This window comes from Mus musculus, chromosome Y (genome assembly GCF_000001635.26).
Source record: "Mus musculus strain C57BL/6J chromosome Y, GRCm38.p6 C57BL/6J".
NCBI lineage: Eukaryota > Metazoa > Chordata > Mammalia > Rodentia > Muridae > Mus > Mus musculus.
The window spans coordinates 90815327-90828661 of record NC_000087.7 but is presented as its reverse complement, the minus strand read 5'-3'; the positions used below and the strand labels follow the sequence as shown (position 1 = coordinate 90828661).

At 55.7% G+C, this 13335-nt stretch overlaps 1 pseudogene across 1 annotated transcript in view; it reads right to left on the bottom strand.

The window, feature by feature from the left end:
* Positions 1 to 12196: 12196 nt before the first annotated feature.
* Erdr1 (erythroid differentiation regulator 1) overlaps positions 12197 to 13335 on the bottom strand; it is a 31024-nt pseudogene continuing 29885 nt past the window's right edge. The window contains exon 3 of the transcript NR_137282.1: positions 12197 to 12313. The product of NR_137282.1 is annotated as an erythroid differentiation regulator 1, transcript variant 1, non-coding (transcript). The remainder of the gene's footprint in view (positions 12314 to 13335) is intronic.

Genomic DNA, 13335 nt, shown 5'->3' with positions numbered 1-13335 from the left:
TCCTCCTCCTCCTCCTCCCTTCCACCCGGGGCTGCCTGGCGTCGGCGTCCGCCATCGAGGGACCCATCCCGGCTTCCACGAGTCCCGCAGCCCCCGGCTCTCCCTTCTCCTTCCTTCTCCTTCCTTCTCCTGCTTCCTTCTTCCATCCCGGCCTGCCTGGTCTCTGCCGTGGCCCGCGCAGCTCGGGTCTCTGTGTCTGTCTGTCCCCCTGTCCTGGTTCTCCCTTCTTCTTCCATCCCGGCCTGCCTGGTCTCTGCCGTGGCCCGCGCAGCTCGGGTCTCTGTGTCTGTCTGTCCCCCTGTCCTGGTTCTCCCTTCTCCTGCTTCCTTCTTCCATCCCGGCCTGCCTGGTCTCTGCCGTGGCCCGCGCAGCTCGGGTCTCTGTGTCTGTCTGTCCCCCTGTCCTGGTTCTCCCTTCTCCTTCCTTCTTCCATCCCGGCCTGCCTGGTCTCTGCCATGGCCCGCGCAGCTCGGGTCTCTGCGTCTGTCTGTCCCCCTGTCCTGGTTCTCCCTTCTCCTTCCTTCTCCCTGCTTCCTTCTCCCCGGGGACCAAGCCCGAGTCTGCATCCGACCGAGATGCACCATCCCGGCTTCCGTGTGTCTCGCCGTCCCCCGGTCTCTGTCTGTCAACCTCCCTTCTCCTTCCTTCTTCCACCCAGGGACCAAGCCCGAGTCCGTGTCCCGCGCAGTCTGGGTCTGTCTGTCCCCCTGTCCCCCTGTCCCGGTTCTTCCTTCTTCCTGCTTCCTTCTTCCATCCCGGCCTGCCTGGTCTCTGCCGTGGCCCGCGCAGCTCGGGTCTCTGCGTCTGTCTGTCCCCCTGTCCCGGTTCTTCCTTCTCCTGCTTCCTTCTTCCATCCCGGCCTGCCTGGTCTCTGCCGTGGCCCGCGCAGCTCGGGTCTCTGCGTCTGTCTGTCCCCCTGTCCTGGTTCTCCCTTCTCCTTCCTTCTTCCATCCCGGCCTGCCTGGTCTCTGCCATGGCCCGCGCAGCTCGGGTCTCTGCGTCTGTCTGTCCCCCTGTCCCGGTTCTTCCTTCTCCTGCTTCCTTCTTCCATCCCGGCCTGCCTGGTCTCTGCCGTGGCCCGCGCAGCTCGGGTCTCTGCGTCTGTCTGTCCCCCTGTCCTGGTTCTCCCTTCTCCTTCCTTCTTCCATCCCGGCCTGCCTGGTCTCTGCCGTGGCCTGCGCAGCTCGGGTCTCTGCGTCTGTCTGTCCCCCTGTCCTGGTTCTCCCTTCTCCTTCCTTCTCCCTGCTTCCTTCTCCCCGGGGACCAAGCCCGAGTCTGCATCCGACCGAGATGCACCATCCCGGCTTCCGTGTGTCTCGCCGTCCCCCGGTCTCTGTCTGTCAACCTCCCTTCTCCTTCCTTCTTCCACCCAGGGACCAAGCCCGAGTCCGTGTCCCGCGCAGTCTGGGTCTGTCTGTCCCCCTGTCCCCCTGTCCCGGTTCTTCCTTCTTCCTGCTTCCTTCTTCCATCCCGGCCTGCCTGGTCTCTGCCGTGGCCCGCGCAGCTCGGGTCTCTGCGTCTGTCTGTCCCCCTGTCCCGGTTCTTCCTTCTCCTGCTTCCTTCTTCCATCCCGGCCTGCCTGGTCTCTGCCGTGGCCTGCGCAGCTCGGGTCTCTGCGTCTGTCTGTCCCCCTGTCCTGGTTCTCCCTTCTCCTTCCTTCTCCCTGCTTCCTTCTCCCCGGGGACCAAGCCCGAGTCTGCATCCGACCGAGATGCACCATCCCGGCTTCCGTGTGTCTCGCCGTCCCCCGGTCTCTGTCTGTCTCCCTCCCTTCTCCTTCCTTCTTCCACCCAGGGACCAAGCCCGAGTCCGTGTCCCGCGCAGTCTGGGTCTGTCTGTCCCCCTGTCCCCCTGTCCCGGTTCTTCCTTCTTCCTGCTTCCTTCTTCCATCCCGGCCTGCCTGGCCTCTGCCGTGGCCCGCGCAGCTCGGGTCTCTGTGTCTGTCTGTCCCCCTGTCCCCCTGTCCTGGTTCTCCCTTCTCCTTCTTCCATCCCGGCCTGCCTGGTCTCTGCCGTGGCCCGCGCAGCTCGGGTCTCTGTGTCTGTCTGTCCCCCTGTCCCCCTGTCCTGGTTCTCCCTTCTCCTTCTTCCATCCCGGCCTGCCTGGTCTCTGCCGTGGCCCGCGCAGCTCGGGTCTCTGTCTGTCTGTCCCCCTGTCCTGGTTCTCCCTTCTCCTTCCTTCTTCCATCCCGGCCTGCCTGGTCTCTGCCATGGCCCGCGCAGCTCGGGTCTCTGTCTGTCTGTCCCCCTGTCCTGGTTCTCCCTTCTCCTTCTTCCATCCCGGCCTGCCTGGCCTCTGCCGTGGCCCGCGCAGCTCGGGTCTCTGCGTCTGTCTGTCCCCCTGTCCTGGTTCTCCCTTCTCCTTCCTTCTCCCTGCTTCCTTCTCCCCGGGGACCAAGCCCGAGTCTGCATCCGACCGAGACGCACCATCCCGGCTTCCGTGTGTCTCGCCGTCCCCCGGTCTCTGTCTGTCAACCTCCCTTCTCCTTCCTTCTTCCACCCAGGGACCAAGCCCGAGTCCGTGTCCCGCGCAGTCTGGGTCTGTCTGTCCCCCTGTCCCCCTGTCCCGGTTCTTCCTTCTTCCTGCTTCCTTCTTCCATCCCGGCCTGCCTGGTCTCTGCCGTGGCCCGCGCAGCTCGGGTCTCTGCGTCTGTCTGTCCCCCTGTCCCGGTTCTTCCTTCTCCTGCTTCCTTCTTCCATCCCGGCCTGCCTGGTCTCTGCCGTGGCCTGCGCAGCTCGGGTCTCTGCGTCTGTCTGTCCCCCTGTCCTGGTTCTCCCTTCTCCTTCCTTCTCCCTGCTTCCTTCTCCCCGGGGACCAAGCCCGAGTCTGCATCCGACCGAGATGCACCATCCCGGCTTCCGTGTGTCTCGCCGTCCCCCGGTCTCTGTCTGTCTCCCTCCCTTCTCCTTCCTTCTTCCACCCAGGGACCAAGCCCGAGTCCGTGTCCCGCGCAGTCTGGGTCTGTCTGTCCCACTGTCCCCCTGTCCTGGTTCTCCCTTCTCCTTCCTTCTCCCTGCTTCCTTCTCCCTGGGGACCAAGCCCGAGTCTGCATCCGACCGAGACGCACCATCCCGGCTTCCGTGCGTCTCGCCGTCCCCGGGTCTCTCCGTCTCCTTCCTTCTTCCACTTTCTTCCACCCGGGGACCAAGCCCGAGTCCGTGTCCCGAGCAGCTCGGGTCTCTGTCATCTCTCTGTCCCCCCGTCTCCCTACCTTCTCTGCCTCATGGGGTCGAATCTGGGACCCGAACCCCAGCCCGGGCTCCCGACGAGAGGTGTGGCTCTGTCATTGGGGTCCCCGGGCAGGCGGCGTCTCAGGTCTGCGTCCTCCGCTCCCGTTGTACCTGTAGAAGTGTAGGAGACGAGCCTCTCTCTGTCTCTGTCTCTCTGTCTCTCTGTCTCTGTGTCTCTCTGTCTCTGTGTCTAAGTCTCTCTCCTCCTCCTCCCTTCCACCCGGGGCTGCCTGGCGTCGGCGTCCGCCATCGAGGGACCCATCCCGGCTTCCGCGAGTCCCGCAGCCCCCGGCTCTCCCTTCTCCTTCCTTCCTTCAGACCCGGCCTGCCTGGTGCTTGGCCACCACCTGTGCAGCCCCGGGTCTGTCTCTCTGTCTGTCCATCCTCGCTTCAGGCCGGGGCCCAGCCCGAGAGAGAAAGGCCCGGCCCGTGCATCCTCCCTGCCTCCCCCCCCCCCGCTGTCTCTGTCTCCCCCCCTCTGTCCCATCTCCCTCCCTCCTCACCCAGCCTGCCTGGCGCTGCCCATGGCCTGTGCAGCCTGGGTCTGTGTGTCTGTCCTGGTCCTCACTTTCTTCCTTCAGACCCGGCCTGCCTGGTGCTTGGCCACCACCTGTGCAGCTCAGGGTCTGTCTGTCTCTGTCCCAGTGTCTTCCTGTCTGTCCTGGTCACTCACTGCTTTCTTCCTTCAGACAGACCCGGCCTGCCTGGTGCTTGGCCAACACCTGTGCAGCTCAGGGTCTGTCCATCTGTCTCTGTCCCAGTCTCTGCCTGTCTGTCCTTCCTCCCTTCAGACAGACCCGGCCTGCCTGGTGCTTGGCCACCACCTGCGCAGCTCAGGTCTGTCCATCTGTCTCTGTCCCAGTCTCTGCCTGTCTGTCCCGGTCTCTCCCTCCTTAAAGGAAAAATCTTAAAGGAAAAAGAGTGCAGCCCGCTCCTCCCCTCGCCTGTGCTCCCGCTCTTCCCGACTCCCGAACCGACCGCCTGTCCCGGACTCAGTCAGCTCCGGACCGAGTCCGTCTCTCTGTCCTTCTGGCAGAACGCAGACACAGCTCGCCCCAGACCGCAGCCCCGGCTCGGTCCGTCCCCGGTCGTCCCGGAGCCCGTGCACCCGCGCACCATCCGCGTGTAAGACAGCCCGAGTCAGAGTCAGAGTGCGGATGTGCCGGGTGGGGGATGGGGTGGTGTGCGTGTGAGGTAGACCAGAAGTCCAGAGAGAGGAAAGGACGGGCGGGGGTGAGGGGGGGGGAAGAGCGGGAGCACGGGTGAGGGGAGGAGCGGGCTGGACTCTTTTTCCTTTAAGATTTTTCCTTTAAGATTTTTCCTTTAAGATTTTTCCTTTAAGATTTTTCCTTTAAGATTTTTCCTTGTTAAGATTTTTCCTTGTTAAGATTTTTCCTTGTTAAGATTTTTCCTTGTTAAGATTTTTCCTTGTTAAGATCTTTTTAAGAGACCTTGCTGTCTTTTTTTTTTTTTTTACTTTTTTTTTCCGCTTTCTTTTTTGCTTTTTTCTTAGGTCAATTTTGGGGGTGTGTCCTGACACTTGAGGGGCGGGTCTAAGGTGTGGCTTTCTTGGGTGGCTTTTCCATTCTGTTAAGATTTTTCCTTTTTAAGGTCTTTTTAAGAGACCTTGCTGCCTTCGGTGTCTTTTTTTTTTTTTACTTTTCCATTCTGACTTTCTCTGTCTCTCTCGTTGGGGCCTGTCTTAGATCGGATGGGGCGTGTTCTCACACTTTAGGGGCGGGTCTAAGGGAAGAGGGGTGTGGTCCGACACTTTTTATTTAATTCTTTTTTTCTCCGCTTTCTTGGGTGGCTTTTCCATTCTGACTTTCTGTCTCTCTCAGTGGGGCGTGTCTTAGCGTGTCAGAAGGGGCGTGGTCTAATACTTTGGGGGCGTGTCTCAGAGCAGGAGGGGTGTGGTCTGGCACTTTAGGGCGTGTCCTGACACTTAAGGGGCGGGTCTAAGGGAAGAGGGGTGTGGTCTGGTCTGATACTTTTTTTTAAATTCCGCTTTCTTGGGTGGCTTTTCCATTCTGTCTCTCCCTCTCAGTGGAGACAGTGGAGCGTGTCTTAGCCCAGAAGGGGCGTGGTCTAATACTTTGGGGGCGTGTCTCAGAGCAGGAGGGGTGTGGTCTGGCACTTTTTTTTAATTCTTTTTTTCCTCTGCTTTCCCATTCTGACTTTCTCTGTCCCTCCCTCTCAGTCGGGCGTGTCTTAGCCCAGAAGGGGCGTGGTCTAATACTTATTTTTCCTTTTTTTACCTTTTTTCCCGCTTTCTTGGGTGGCTTCCATTCTGACCTTCTCTCTCTCTCTTTCTCTCTCTCTCTCTCGTTAGCGCGTGTCCTGACACTTAAGGGGCGGGTCTAAGGGAAGAGGGGTGTGGTCTGACACTTTTTAAGATTTTTCCTTTTTAAGGTCTTTTAAGAGACTTTTCTTTTTTTTTTACTTTTTTTTTTTCGCTTTCTTGGGTGGCTTTTCCATTCTGACTTTCTCTGTCCCTCTCTCTCAGCCCAGAAGGGGCGTGGTCTTAGACAGGAAGGGGTCTCATCTCGCACTTTGGGGGCCTTTGGGGGCGTGTCTCAGAGCAGGAGGGGTGTGGTCTGACGCTTTAGGGGCGTGTCTTAAACCGGGAGGGGTGTGGTCTGACACTTTTTTAAAAACTTTTCCTTTTTTTCCGCTTTCCTGGGTGGATTTTCCATTCTGACTTTCTCTGTCTCTCCCATTTAGGGTTTTTTTTTTTGGTCTCACTATTCTCATCACACTCTCTGTCTGGGGATGGCAGGTAGGGAGGAAGGGGCGTGGTCTCACGCTTTAGAGGCGGGTCTTACACTGGGAGGGGTCTGAAGATGGCCTTCTTTTTAAACTCTCATCTCTGCCACAGAAGGCTGTGCTTCCTTCCTTTACTCTTTGGAGGCAGGAAGGAAGGAAGGGCCCTGGTCTCACGCTTTAGGGGCGTTCTTTACATTTTCTTTAACGTCCCTGTCTTTTCTGTTCCGTCTGTCGCAGAAGGAAGACACACACACATCTGCATATCCATTTCAACTGCAATTTTATTGAGGGGGACATTTCTGTACGCAGTCAGGCCCCGTTGGCGTGCTCCTTCCTCCGTGAGAATCGCTCCGTCCTGGCGGCCTCGGCGACACGCGCACCTGGAAAAGACGGGAAGAGAGGGAGGGGGGGGGGTCAGCGTCTGTGGACGGGACCGTGGCGACTCGCTGTTTCAGTGTGTGAGTGTTTGGACACCACGCCGGATTTGAGTGTGAGGCGGCCTCATTGTGCCAATCATCAGTTGCGTGTCTGCTGCCTCCGTGTGCAGACCCGAGGTTCCTCTGCATCTCATTATGCCGCTCTGAGTCTAATCTGAATATCTGGGCCTCCGTGTGCAGACCTGAGGTTCCTCTGCGTCTAATCTGAATATCTGGGCCTCCGTGTGCAGACCCGAGGTTCCTCTGCATCTCATTATGCCGCTCTGAGTCTAATCTGAATATCTGGGCCTCCGTGTGCAGACCCGAGGTTCCTCTGCATCTCATTATGCCGCTCTGAGTCTAATCTGAATATCTGGGCCTCCGTGTGCAGACCCGAGGTTCCTCTGCATCTCATTATGCCGCTCTGCGTCTAATCTGAATATCTGGGCCTCCGTGTGCAGACCCGAGGTTCCTCTGCATCTCATTATGCCGCTCTGCGTCTAATCTGAATATCTGGGCCTCCGTGTGCAGACCTGAGGTTCCTCTGCATCTCATCATGCCGCTCTGAGTCTAATCTGAATATCTGGGCCTCCGTGTGCAGACCCGAGGTTCCTCTGCATCTCATCATGCCGCTCTGCGTCTAATCTGAATATCTGGGCCTCCGTGTGCAGACCTGAGGTTCCTCTGCATCTCATTATGCCGCTCTGAGTCTAATCTGAATATCTGGGCCTCCGTGTGCAGACCCGAGGTTCCTCTGCATCTCATTATGCCGCTCTGAGTCTAATCTGAATATCTGGGCCTCCGTGTGCAGACCCGAGGTTCCTCTGCATCTCATTATGCCGCTCTGCGTCTAATCTGAATATCTGGGCCTCCGTGTGCAGACCTGAGGTTCCTCTGCATCTCATTATGCCGCTCTGAGTCTAATCTGAATATCTGGGCCTCCGTGTGCAGACCTGAGGTTCCTCTGCATCTCATTATGCCGCTCTGAGTCTAATCTGAATATCTGGGCCTCCGTGTGCAGACCTGAGGTTCCTCTGCATCTCATGCCGCTCTGCGGGAGTGTCTCATTGACTGCGTGATCATGCAACTCTGAGCCTGGTTTGTCACTGTCTCTGTCTGTCTGTCTCTCTCCTGTCTCTCTACCTTAACCCAAAGCTCACCCTCTCCCTCTGTCTCTATATCTCTCTGTCTCTCTCTCTGTCTGTCCCTAACTCTGTCTCTAACTGTATCTCTGTCTGTCTCCAACTCTGACCTTCTCTCTGCCTCTCCGTCACTGTCTCTCGGTCTCTCTGTGTCTGTCTCGTTCTCTGTGTCTCTGTGTCTGTCTCTATATATCTCTGTCTCTTACTTACCCTAATCCTAAACCTCTGTCTCTCCATCTCTGTGTCTGTCTCTGTCTCTCTGTCTCTGCGTCTCTGTATCTCCGTGTCTATCTGTGTCTCTCTGTCCCTAACTCTGTCTCCGACTCTGTCTCTCTCTCTGTCTCTATCTCTGTGTCTGTCTCACTGTCTGACTCTCCGTGTCTCTACCTTCACCCTAAACTTAACCCTCTCTGTCTCTGTCTCTATCTCTGTCTCTCTGTCTCTGTCGCTAACTCTATCTCTGTCTCTGTGTTTCTCTCTCTATATCTCTCCATCTGTCTCTCCATCTCTGTCTCTATCTCTCTGTGTTTGCCAGTCTCCATCGTCTGTGTCTCTGTGTCTCTCTGTCTCTGTGTCTGTCTCACTTTATATCTCTCTATCTTTCTGTCTTACTGTCTCTGTGTCTGTTTCTGTCTCTCTGTCTCCCTTTCTCTCTGTCAGTCTGGCTCTGTAGCTCTGTCTGTTTCTCTATCTCTCCATCACTGTCTCCCTCTCTATCTCTCTCTCTCTGTTTCTTTCTGTCTCACTGTCTCTGTCTCTATGTCTCACTCTGCCTGTCTCTGACTCTGTGTCTCTAAATCTGTCTCTCTGTCTCTGTCTGTTTCACTTTTTCTATCTCTCTCTGTCTTTCTGTCTCTCTGTCTCCCTTTCTCTCTGTCAGTCTGGCTCTGTAGCTCTGTCTGTCTGTTTCTCTGTCTCTCCATCACTGTCTCCCTCTCTATCTGTCTCTCTCTGTTTCTGTCTGTCTTTCGGTCTCATTGTCTCTGTCTCAGTGTCTGTCTGTCTCAGTGTCTGTATCTCTCTGTCTCGCAGTCTCTGTGTCTCTGTTTCTGTCTCTATCTCGCTGTCTCTCTGTCTGTCTCTCTGTCTCTGTCTCTCTCTAACTCTGTCTAACACTGTCTCTGTGTCTCTGTTTCTGTTTTAACCCTAACCCTAACCTCACCCTAACCCTAAACCTCTCTGTCTCTCCATCTCTGTCTCTGTGTCTCTCTGTGTCTGTCTCTCCGTGTCTCTCTACCTTAACCCTAACCTCACCCTAACCCTAAACCTCTGTGTCTCTCCATCTCTGTCTCTCTGTCTCTCTGTGTCTCTCTGTCTCTGTCTCTCCGTGTCTCTCTACCTTAACCCTAACCTCACCCTAACCCTAAACCTCTCTGTCTCTCCATCTCTGTCTCTCTCTCTCTGTGTCTCTCTGTCTCTGTCTCTCCGTGTCTCTCTACCATAACACTAACCTCACCCTAACCCTAAACCTGTCTGTCTCTCCATCTCTGTCTCTATCTCTCTGTGTCTCTCTGTCTCTGTCTCTCCGTGTCTCTCTACCATAACCCTAACCTCACCCTAACCCTAAACCTCTCTGTCTCTCCATCTCTCTCTCTGTGTCTCCGTGTCTCTCTGTGTCTCTCTACCTTAACCCTAACCTCACCCTAACCCTAAACCTCTGTGTGTCTCCATCTCTGTCTCTCTGTCTCTCTGTGTCTCTCTGTCTCTGTCTCTCCGTGCCTCTCTACCTTAACCCTAACCTCACCCTAACCCTAAACCTCTCTGTCTCTCCATCTCTGTCTCTGTGTCTCTCTGTCTCTGTGTCTAAGTCTCTCTCCTCCTCCTCCCTTCCACCCGGGGCTGCCTGGCGTCGGCGTCCGCCATCGAGGGACCCATCCCGGCTTCCGCGAGTCCCGCAGCCCCCGGCTCTCCCTTCTCCTTCCTTCCTTCAGACCCGGCCTGCCTGGTGCTTGGCCACCACCTGTGCAGCCCCGGGTCTGTCTCTCTGTCTGTCCATCCTCGCTTCAGGCCGGGGCCCAGCCCGAGAGAGAAAGGCCCGGCCCGTGCATCCTCCCTGCCTCCCCCCCCCCCGCTGTCTCTGTCTCCCCCCCTCTGTCCCATCTCCCTCCCTCCTCACCCAGCCTGCCTGGCGCTGCCCATGGCCTGTGCAGCCTGGGTCTGTGTGTCTGTCCTGGTCCTCACTTTCTTCCTTCAGACCCGGCCTGCCTGGTGCTTGGCCACCACCTGTGCAGCTCAGGGTCTGTCTGTCTCTGTCCCAGTGTCTTCCTGTCTGTCCTGGTCACTCACTGCTTTCTTCCTTCAGACAGACCCGGCCTGCCTGGTGCTTGGCCAACACCTGTGCAGCTCAGGGTCTGTCCATCTGTCTCTGTCCCAGTCTCTGCCTGTCTGTCCTTCCTCCCTTCAGACAGACCCGGCCTGCCTGGTGCTTGGCCACCACCTGCGCAGCTCAGGTCTGTCCATCTGTCTCTGTCCCAGTCTCTGCCTGTCTGTCCCGGTCTCTCCCTCCTTAAAGGAAAAATCTTAAAGGAAAAAGAGTGCAGCCCGCTCCTCCCCTCGCCTGTGCTCCCGCTCTTCCCGACTCCCGAACCGACCGCCTGTCCCGGACTCAGTCAGCTCCGGACCGAGTCCGTCTCTCTGTCCTTCTGGCAGAACGCAGACACAGCTCGCCCCAGACCGCAGCCCCGGCTCGGTCCGTCCCCGGTCGTCCCGGAGCCCGTGCACCCGCGCACCATCCGCGTGTAAGACAGCCCGAGTCAGAGTCAGAGTGCGGATGTGCCGGGTGGGGGATGGGGTGGTGTGCGTGTGAGGTAGACCAGAAGTCCAGAGAGAGGAAAGGACGGGCGGGGGTGAGGGGGGGGGAAGAGCGGGAGCACGGGTGAGGGGAGGAGCGGGCTGGACTCTTTTTCCTTTAAGATTTTTCCTTTAAGATTTTTCCTTTAAGATTTTTCCTTTAAGATTTTTCCTTTAAGATTTTTCCTTGTTAAGATTTTTCCTTGTTAAGATTTTTCCTTGTTAAGATTTTTCCTTGTTAAGATTTTTCCTTGTTAAGATCTTTTTAAGAGACCTTGCTGTCTTTTTTTTTTTTTTTACTTTTTTTTTCCGCTTTCTTTTTTGCTTTTTTCTTAGGTCAATTTTGGGGGTGTGTCCTGACACTTGAGGGGCGGGTCTAAGGTGTGGCTTTCTTGGGTGGCTTTTCCATTCTGTTAAGATTTTTCCTTTTTAAGGTCTTTTTAAGAGACCTTGCTGCCTTCGGTGTCTTTTTTTTTTTTTACTTTTCCATTCTGACTTTCTCTGTCTCTCTCGTTGGGGCCTGTCTTAGATCGGATGGGGCGTGTTCTCACACTTTAGGGGCGGGTCTAAGGGAAGAGGGGTGTGGTCCGACACTTTTTATTTAATTCTTTTTTTCTCCGCTTTCTTGGGTGGCTTTTCCATTCTGACTTTCTGTCTCTCTCAGTGGGGCGTGTCTTAGCGTGTCAGAAGGGGCGTGGTCTAATACTTTGGGGGCGTGTCTCAGAGCAGGAGGGGTGTGGTCTGGCACTTTAGGGCGTGTCCTGACACTTAAGGGGCGGGTCTAAGGGAAGAGGGGTGTGGTCTGGTCTGATACTTTTTTTTAAATTCCGCTTTCTTGGGTGGCTTTTCCATTCTGTCTCTCCCTCTCAGTGGAGACAGTGGAGCGTGTCTTAGCCCAGAAGGGGCGTGGTCTAATACTTTGGGGGCGTGTCTCAGAGCAGGAGGGGTGTGGTCTGGCACTTTTTTTTAATTCTTTTTTTCCTCTGCTTTCCCATTCTGACTTTCTCTGTCCCTCCCTCTCAGTCGGGCGTGTCTTAGCCCAGAAGGGGCGTGGTCTAATACTTATTTTTCCTTTTTTTACCTTTTTTCCCGCTTTCTTGGGTGGCTTCCATTCTGACCTTCTCTCTCTCTCTTTCTCTCTCTCTCTCTCGTTAGCGCGTGTCCTGACACTTAAGGGGCGGGTCTAAGGGAAGAGGGGTGTGGTCTGACACTTTTTAAGATTTTTCCTTTTTAAGGTCTTTTAAGAGACTTTTCTTTTTTTTTTACTTTTTTTTTTTCGCTTTCTTGGGTGGCTTTTCCATTCTGACTTTCTCTGTCCCTCTCTCTCAGCCCAGAAGGGGCGTGGTCTTAGACAGGAAGGGGTCTCATCTCGCACTTTGGGGGCCTTTGGGGGCGTGTCTCAGAGCAGGAGGGGTGTGGTCTGACGCTTTAGGGGCGTGTCTTAAACCGGGAGGGGTGTGGTCTGACACTTTTTTAAAAACTTTTCCTTTTTTTCCGCTTTCCTGGGTGGATTTTCCATTCTGACTTTCTCTGTCTCTCCCATTTAGGGTTTTTTTTTTTGGTCTCACTATTCTCATCACACTCTCTGTCTGGGGATGGCAGGTAGGGAGGAAGGGGCGTGGTCTCACGCTTTAGAGGCGGGTCTTACACTGGGAGGGGTCTGAAGATGGCCTTCTTTTTAAACTCTCATCTCTGCCACAGAAGGCTGTGCTTCCTTCCTTTACTCTTTGGAGGCAGGAAGGAAGGAAGGGCCCTGGTCTCACGCTTTAGGGGCGTTCTTTACATTTTCTTTAACGTCCCTGTCTTTTCTGTTCCGTCTGTCGCAGAAGGAAGACACACACACATCTGCATATCCATTTCAACTGCAATTTTATTGAGGGGGACATTTCTGTACGCAGTCAGGCCCCGTTGGCGTGCTCCTTCCTCCGTGAGAATCGCTCCGTCCTGGCGGCCTCGGCGACACGCGCACCTGGAAAAGACGGGAAGAGAGGGAGGGGGGGGGGTCAGCGTCTGTGGACGGGACCGTGGCGACTCGCTGTTTCAGTGTGTGAGTGTTTGGACACCACGCCGGATTTGAGTGTGAGGCGGCCTCATTGTGCCAATCATCAGTTGCGTGTCTGCTGCCTCCGTGTGCAGACCCGAGGTTCCTCTGCATCTCATTATGCCGCTCTGAGTCTAATCTGAATATCTGGGCCTCCGTGTGCAGACCTGAGGTTCCTCTGCGTCTAATCTGAATATCTGGGCCTCCGTGTGCAGACCCGAGGTTCCTCTGCATCTCATTATGCCGCTCTGAGTCTAATCTGAATATCTGGGCCTCCGTGTGCAGACCCGAGGTTCCTCTGCATCTCATTATGCCGCTCTGAGTCTAATCTGAATATCTGGGCCTCCGTGTGCAGACCCGAGGTTCCTCTGCATCTCATTATGCCGCTCTGCGTCTAATCTGAATATCTGGGCCTCCGTGTGCAGACCCGAGGTTCCTCTGCATCTCATTATGCCGCTCTGCGTCTAATCTGAATATCTGGGCCTCCGTGTGCAGACCTGAGGTTCCTCTGCATCTCATCATGCCGCTCTGAGTCTAATCTGAATATCTGGGCCTCCGTGTGCAGACCCGAGGTTCCTCTGCATCTCATCATGCCGCTCTGCGTCTAATCTGAATATCTGGGCCTCCGTGTGCAGACCTGAGGTTCCTCTGCATCTCATTATGCCGCTCTGAGTCTAATCTGAATATCTGGGCCTCCGTGTGCAGACCCGAGGTTCCTCTGCATCTCATTATGCCGCTCTGAGTCTAATCTGAATATCTGGGCCTCCGTGTGCAGACCCGAGGTTCCTCTGCATCTCATTATGCCGCTCTGCGTCTAATCTGAATATCTGGGCCTCCGTGTGCAGACCTGAGGTTCCTCTGCATCTCATTATGCCGCTCTGAGTCTAATCTGAATATCTGGGCCTCCGTGTGCAGACCTGAGGTTCCTCTGCATCTCATTATGCCGCTCT